Source organism: Vigna angularis, chromosome 6, assembly GCF_016808095.1.
Source record: "Vigna angularis cultivar LongXiaoDou No.4 chromosome 6, ASM1680809v1, whole genome shotgun sequence".
In the NCBI taxonomy this organism is placed as follows: domain Eukaryota; kingdom Viridiplantae; phylum Streptophyta; class Magnoliopsida; order Fabales; family Fabaceae; genus Vigna; species Vigna angularis.
Window position 1 is genome coordinate 25,035,903 of NC_068975.1, and position 8,322 is coordinate 25,044,224.

Below are 8,322 nucleotides of genomic sequence, written 5' to 3' on the forward strand. Positions count from 1 at the left end.
CTGAAAAACAGGCGTACACGCGTTAACAAACCTGTATATATACATTTGTTGCGCATAGTAACTTGTGGACAAACGCTCTTTAGATGAGGTCCTCTGCAACTTTGGCATGGTTGGGTGTAGAAACGTCCTAAATGTTTGAACTTGTCTGCATACTCAGCTACCGACTTGTTACCTTGCACAAGCTACTCCAGGCTAAGCACGCTTAACCATGGAGTTCTTACGGGTTAGGCTACCGAAAAACAAATGCATTTTGGTGATATGAGTAGCCAAATCAATCCCTTTAAGTTATCCTTCAATTGTATAGTCCCATACCTATACAGTCTCTAGATCCCTCTCATTCTGATGTATGTTCGATTCATCCATGTGTCCCTTCCACTGGAAGCCTGCCAGGAGCTGCTCCTTGTTTGTGCCCCTTGCACTTCGTGCCTCTTGCACCGACGATCACTCCCCGCCCTCGTCAGTGCCCGGGTGTCACATGCTCACCAGCTTCTGCATGGTTCGTCCTCGAACCACACCGTACTGGGAGAGACTAGGCTCTGATACCATTAATGTAACATCCCATAATCTCACACTTGATAATTCATAATTGATATATTGTAGCATTACATTTAAGGTAACATCCCATGATCTCACACTTGATAATTCATAGTTGATATATATATATATATATATATATATATATATATATATATATATATATATATATATATATATATATATATATATATATATATATATATGTTTTAAACTCATATTTCAACTACAAACTCATAAATATAACTCGAATTCTTCTAATTTATTCTTCTATCTCTTTCTTCATTGGCACTGAATCAGACGACATTCCTTCATCTGCTCCCATATTACGAATTATACGATCATCGCACATACACAAACACAAACAAGTAGAGTGAGCTAACATGCAACAAATCATTTATAAAAACATGCATAATTACTTTGATACACTCAACAAACATCATATAATAATTATGTCAGACACTCTCATACCATCATACAACAATCGCACCATAGATACTCATCCCATCATACCACAATTCCTAATAGACACTCATCCCACAATACCTCATAAACATTCATCCCACAATACTCAATAGACACTCATTCCACAATACCCAATAGACACTCATTCCACAATACCCAATAGACACTCATCCCACAATACCCAATAAACACTCATTCGGATGATACATTGATGAGCGGTCATGGGAGGTTATGCACTTGTGATGACTTTTACTTCTTCTTACAAATACACTTCCAAAATACTCCATACCATCCACAAGGTTAGTCCTCAACACTATGTCCAAAATCGGCACATAGACCAGGACCTCCTGTCCCTCTCACCACATAATTCATCCTTCTCTACTTGAGACTGGATGATTATTAGAGTATCAGGATAACCTCCAACAACAGGACCCTCAACATCAACATATACACAAATACCATATCATTACAAAATCTCTCCACGAGACTCATACCATGCTCATATTCCTCAACTCATATTATACCATTACGAAATCTCCCCATAATACTCATATCATGTTCAGATGCATAAATTCAAATCCAATATAATAAAATACAATCATCACAGAAATCATACAAAATGAATATATCACAAAATAAATTAACAATACTAAAATATCACTATAAATAGTCACCGGAGAAGAATCAAATGTTTGATGAATCAAACTCACCATAAACGCCAGTACATATGACTAGTCACAACTTACTGGATTTGACCAGGGCTGCTCTATGATCAGGGATGTACCAACTCCGGTTTTTAAGATTCCTCTATCCTACCATCACAATTATAACCTTAATATAAACGTTTTGGGGGAACTAAGAAGTTGAATCTGGCATAGCCGGTTAGACATCTTCTTATCCTTCCAGAAAGATGAATCCATCACATATTTTATATTAATTAAGTATATTACATAATAGTTTAACAGTACTTAATATGTTCAATAGGATTTAAGTTAAAAACCTATCGAGTAGACTTCTAGGAAAGAGAGGTGTGTCACAATGGACAACTTAAGTACCAAGTCTTTCCTTAGCCAAAGTGTTCCTCAACTAGTTTTTTAACAAATTTCTTATTTATAGATTCAAAACAACAACATATAATATTAACACAGAAATTCAATATAGATAGATATACAGTAAGCACATATGTTTTTCATTAACAATATTCACACAGAATTTCAAGACATGAATAGTAATAAAATAATACTAAATCATAATATAAAAGCTTAGAAAGGTTAGCTCTCCTACCTCTATTCCAGACTTAATCTCTTCCTCAGAATTTGTTTCCCCGAAAACCCTCTAGAATCTCTACTCTTCTTACACTTAAAAATTTCTTCCTAACTCTTTCTTCTCTATTTCTCAATTGATTCTTCCTCTCTTTGTGCAGAATAACCTCCCCTCTCATGGCTATTTATAGTCCAAAAAATTTACTATTTAACAATTTTTTAATATTATTTATTATTTTAATATTATTTTATTATATTAATATTTTAATCACCACTTGACATATCTGATCCCTCAATAATGACTTCAAAGGTGGAGTGCTTATCCACTATCACTATTTTAATTTTTTTTTAAACAAAAAGGTAGAAAAAAGTTTGAACCCATGTTCTTGAAATCACCATAATTTTCTACCATTTAAGCTACCAAAATTTCTTATTTAGCTCTCCACATTTTATTTTTACATAAACTTATTAATTATATTTTCCATTCACGAAAAAATTTATTACTACTAGTAATAAAATTGTTACTATTAAGATAAATATTTTTCATGGGTCTTACAAGACTCACCTAAAAGCTCGTTGTTTTTTTCTTTTTAAAGTGGTCTATGTATTTAGGATAATGATACTTTAACAACATTTTTTTAACAACATTTTAACATCATCTACGTGTCATTCTGTGATTGGTCCAAAATTATTCTACAATCAATAATAATAATAATCATAAACACCAACATAGATCAATAATAAAATGATACATAAATGATTTTAAAATATTATAAAAAAAATGTTTTCAATTATTCCGGTATTTATATATCTTCCACCACCACCACCAATCTCTTCTGCTATCATCCAATTTCCATCAATTTATTATTCTCAACCACAACCTGTATTATTACAATTATTGATCGTACTATTCATACTCTTTCATCTTAAATACTTCATTTTTTTGGTACTATTTCTATGTTGCAGTCTCTAATTGATCGTACTATTTCTATTCATATTCTGTGTCTCATTGTTTTATAGTCTCTAATGTCTTTTTAGTTTAAATTGGATAATTTCCATTTTTAATTAACCTAAAATAAATAAAAGTTATCAACAACTTGTACTTTATACTTATCATTTTAGGTTTCTACTTTAAGGAAATTTTATACATTATATTAAATATTCTTAGTCCACCGAAAGTTACATCTTACATGACTTTGGTGGAACAATTAAAAACAACACAAATAAACATGTTTCCTTTCTATTAATATTTTCACTGGAACAACTCAATGATAGTTACAATAATGCCAAAATGAGAGAGAGAGCAATTAATGTAAATTACTTTCCATTTTCCACCTTATTCAAACTTCAAAGTTTTTCCTTCCAACCTAAAATTTTTCAAATGTCTTTGGTCTAGTCTTGTTGAATATTATTCATGTTTCCACAATTCAACTATAATAAAATGAATTCCAAAGCTTGTGCCACAAAATTTCGAGGAAATTGTCTGAGAAAAGAAAAAAAAATGGAGTGAAACTCTTGAAAAATGAAAAATTCCTTACCTTTTGCTCCAGTCTTGTTGAATTTGGAGTGTGACTGTTGGTGATGCTAGGAAATTGTCCTCATCGTGTTGTGCATAATGGACACCATCTCAGCAATAGCGATGTGAAAAAGTTTGAAAAATAGAAGACTATTTGTCTAACCTTTTAAAAAAGGCTGGGTGGATTATCAAATATAATGGTGGTTGAACTTGGACGAAATTTGTTTGTAGTTTCCAAAATCTAGAAGGTGACAAAGTTTTCCATGGAAATTGGTGTTGGTGCCTTTCTTTTGTTTTTCCACCCTCTTTGGATTTTTTTTTTTCTTTTACTCTTTTATTTATTTTACTTTTTATGTATATATATATATATTCTTACAGTTCGAATGTGTTTCACGTAGGTAACATCATTCATTTATTACAGAGATAGAATGTGTTTCACGTTTTCAAAAAATTATATAAAAAAGGAAATTTATTATAAATAAAACTGGAAATGAATAAGATACATTTAATTAACAGAACTGATAAATAAGGTAAAAATAAAATTAATTTATGGAATGTTATATATATACATATTTAATTAAAATTAATAGTTGTTTTTCTCTCTTTCCTTTTTCTATTAGTTTCTTTTCTTTCTTTTTTTTACTTTTCTTATTTATTTTACTTTACATATTCTCAAGTTTTTTTCAAAAAAATTGTCAGCAGTATTTTCTTTAAAACTTTATATAAAAAATATTCGGTAGCATTAATTACGTATTTTGTGAGGCATAAATAATTTTTTTTCAAAAAAAATACGTACTTTTTTAAATTCCATTTTCTTTAAAACTTTATATAAAAAGTTGAAGTTGTTAAATAAAACTTATAAAGAATGAAATAGATTTAATTAATAGTACGAATATGATTTATGTATCATAATATTCTCATAAGTTACCTAATAAGATTTACACAAAAACATAAATATATTATAAATTAGAGAAAATTTGTAATAAAATAAAATGAAGTACATATGTGATCTTTGTATATATCACTCATAAAGTATCACATAATTTATGTTCTACTCATATAACATATAATCATTACATTAGATAAACCACAATTATAACACATAGAAAACATGATACATTAGATAATTAGAAACGTACACGTTTTAAACATAAAGATTCTCATAGTCCATTTGTAATGATCGAAAAATTTAAGAAATTGGAAAAGACAAGTGTATGCATAGAATTTGACCGTTCAGTTTTCAAAGTCATATATAAATCAACATCTCAAAAATATTTGTCTCATTTTTTGCATGCACAAACTCTCTCTCCAACCTTCTGATCTCTCTTTTCTCATCCTTCTCTCTACAAATTCTCTCTAAAAATATCTCATCTCACCTCATATGATCTACAATCAGATTGTGCATAAGTTATCATAGTGTTAAGGACTTCCATTCTCACCGATCAAACTTGTGTTTGAACGGGTAAGTTTCATTTCTTGAGTTTTGTTAAAATCTGAAAAATTCTGTTACATGCAAGGTAGCCTACTGGTTACATGTGTTCTTCAACCTTCTCTTCTCCTTTTTAACTCCATTTTGGTCCATTGGGTGGTCTTTTCTCACCAATCGATGAATTGTAGGTGTTCATAGGAATTTCTGGTGGTGATCGAATTTGTAGTTGTTGAGCTTCGGTTTGGTCAAAGAGGTAAGGGAAGCTAGCTAATTTAATTATGTTTTACTATGTATGAAAATATTGTTTGATGTTTTTGCATGTATGTGAAATTGAATGATTGTATGTTCGGCATGGTTGGTGTATTATGTGTTCATGTTGAATGTCTTTGTGCAAAATTCTGGTTCATTGGCCAAGTGAATTGTGAGGAAGTGTGGTAGTGAAAATGGGGAAACTGTGTCTTTTGTGAGTTTGGTTTGTATGGAAAATCTGGATAAGTTATTTAAGACTTGTTAGAACCTTTAAGTCACTCAAATTGTACCCAAAACTAGGAAATCAGATTCTCGGTCATTGAGTTTGTGATTTTGCAGAATGGACTGCCAAATCTGTGATGAAACTCTCTTAATAATGTTAGAAAGACTTAGATATTCTTAATTAACATGTAGGGATGTATATGATATAAGTTTGGAGGATTAGAAGTTGGGTGAATGTAGTGAAATAGGTAAGAATTGGTGTTCATCATAATTATGCATTCATTCTACATAATTATGGAGTTCGCTGAGGGTATTTCATTGACCGTTCGACTTTTCTTTGGTGCTCGGTCTTAACTAAGTTCTGTTATTGTGGATTCTCAGTTAATGACCGATCAGTCTGGTGTTATTATTCAATTGAATATAACATTCTATTTAGTCATGGATTTTGATTTTAAACTACGTTCGGTCTGTTATATGACTTAATTGTTAATGACCGCTCGGTCATGTACTGTCTTGTTAGCGCTCGGTCTTGTACTAGCAGTTATGATGGTATCGGAGGGGGTATTTTTCGAAGAGTATAGCGCAGCGGAATTAAAACTCAGAGAGCGGGAAGCGTATTCGATCACAATTAAAATTAATTTTGTCCTTTTAGTAAAAATAATTTTCTTTCAGAAAATTAATCAAACAGTTGATATACATAAAATAATATGAGTGTAGGGAATAAGAAGATCAACATAGAATTTTTATCTTGGTTCGAATCAAAAGATTCTACGTCCAGTCGTTAATCACTATAAATAGTGATTAACCTTTTTCACTAAAAATGGTTTAACAGATCACAAGATAATGAATAGGAATAAAATGAAAAGAACCACTCTACCAACTTGAAGAGAACCGCTCCAGCAATCGACCAACGATTCACAAGCTTCTCCTTTCACAAGACCAGGCAGAGCACCTTGCTAACTTGAAGAGAGTCTGCTCCGACTATCGACACACGATACACGAGCCTCTCCTTTCACAAGACCAAGAAAGGGAACAATGAACAAAAAGCTCTCTAAGAACGTTCCTCTGACACACAATGTTCTAAGCTTTCTCAGTTCAAAAAACGTTACCTTCTGATTTCTCCAAATCAAATTATATAGCCAAGTACACTGAGTGCTAAAGGTCAGCTCTCAACTGCCATGAATAATCGATTATTGTAAGTGATAATCGATTATTCAAGTCCGTTACAGGTTTTCAAAAATGTGATAATCGATTATATGAAGTGATAATCGATTATTCAAGTATGACTTGTGATAATCGATTATTGCTTAACCATAATCGATTATACTAGTAAAAATTACAATGTTTAACATTTTCCTACTACATTCAAAATCTACAAGTTGCTTTTTTAAGTATTTTCCTACTACATCCAAAATCTATAAGTTGCAACATCATCAAAACACATCTTCAGGTTTTACCAATACTCCTTATTGGTAACAATCTCCCCCTTTTTTATGATGATCAAAAACTCTCTTTTTAAAAGCAACTCAGGTTTACCTGCAACATATATAAACTAATGGACAACCACAGTTAGCAGTACCTGTATAATTAAAAACTATTTTTTTTAATCCTCCCCTTATATTTCTTCTCCCCCTTTTTTATCATAAGCAAAAAGAATAATGTAATAACCTCCCCCTTAATATGAGCTCCCCCTAAAAAATGGAATATATGCAAAAAATAAAAGCTCATTATATTAAGAACAGAAAGGAATTACATGAAATTCATAAAGATTAAGAAACTAAATACCATAAAGAAAATAACATAACAATCAAACTTAGAGGCCTAAAACCTAGAATTCAGGACTAGTAGAACGTTCAGGAGGTGGGATATTAAGATGACCCTCGATGTTAGATAGGCGAACATCAAGATCAAGAAATTGATCAACCATGTACTCATCAACAGATCGTTGTCACTCATAAATCTCCTCAAAGTGAGTCTTTTGTGCAAGACTCATATCCTCTAATTGTTTAGATAACCTTGCAAAATGTTCTTCCATAGAAGTTGAGGAAGAGGAGGGTATGTTGGATGGTCCAGCATTAGACGGAGCAGCAGCACTTACTGGGTCAGCCATATGAGTGTCCATGTCATCATCTTCATCTACATCAGGATGGTCATCATCTTTGTGAATAAGGACTCTGCCTCTAGTAATGAATCCCATTTGACGAAAGGTAGTATCTCCAATTTCTGATCCCACAACTTCAATATTTTGAACGAGTTCTCCTTCAACAGGTACACCTTTGAATTCTAAAATCCTAGAAATAAGAAGAGCATAGGGAAATTGATATGAATGGGATTTCTTGGCTTTTACCATTGTGTCAGCAATGAGAGCAGGCCAGTCGATGTGTATGTGATTTAGAATCCCATACAACATAAGTAAATCCTGCTCAGAGCATTGAGCATGGTTGGTTGCTGTAGGACATAAAATCCAGACAATCAAGTAGTGGATCATCCTTTCTTCAACTTTAAAACCTCCAACCAGTAATTGCCTTTTATTGGTTTGTCGTTCAGGATGACGCAGGAAGGATTGAAAAGTCATCATCCTGTTGAAATCTTCAAGTCCTAAATGGACTTTGAGAGCATCATCCCAGATGGAAAGTTGAGCAACA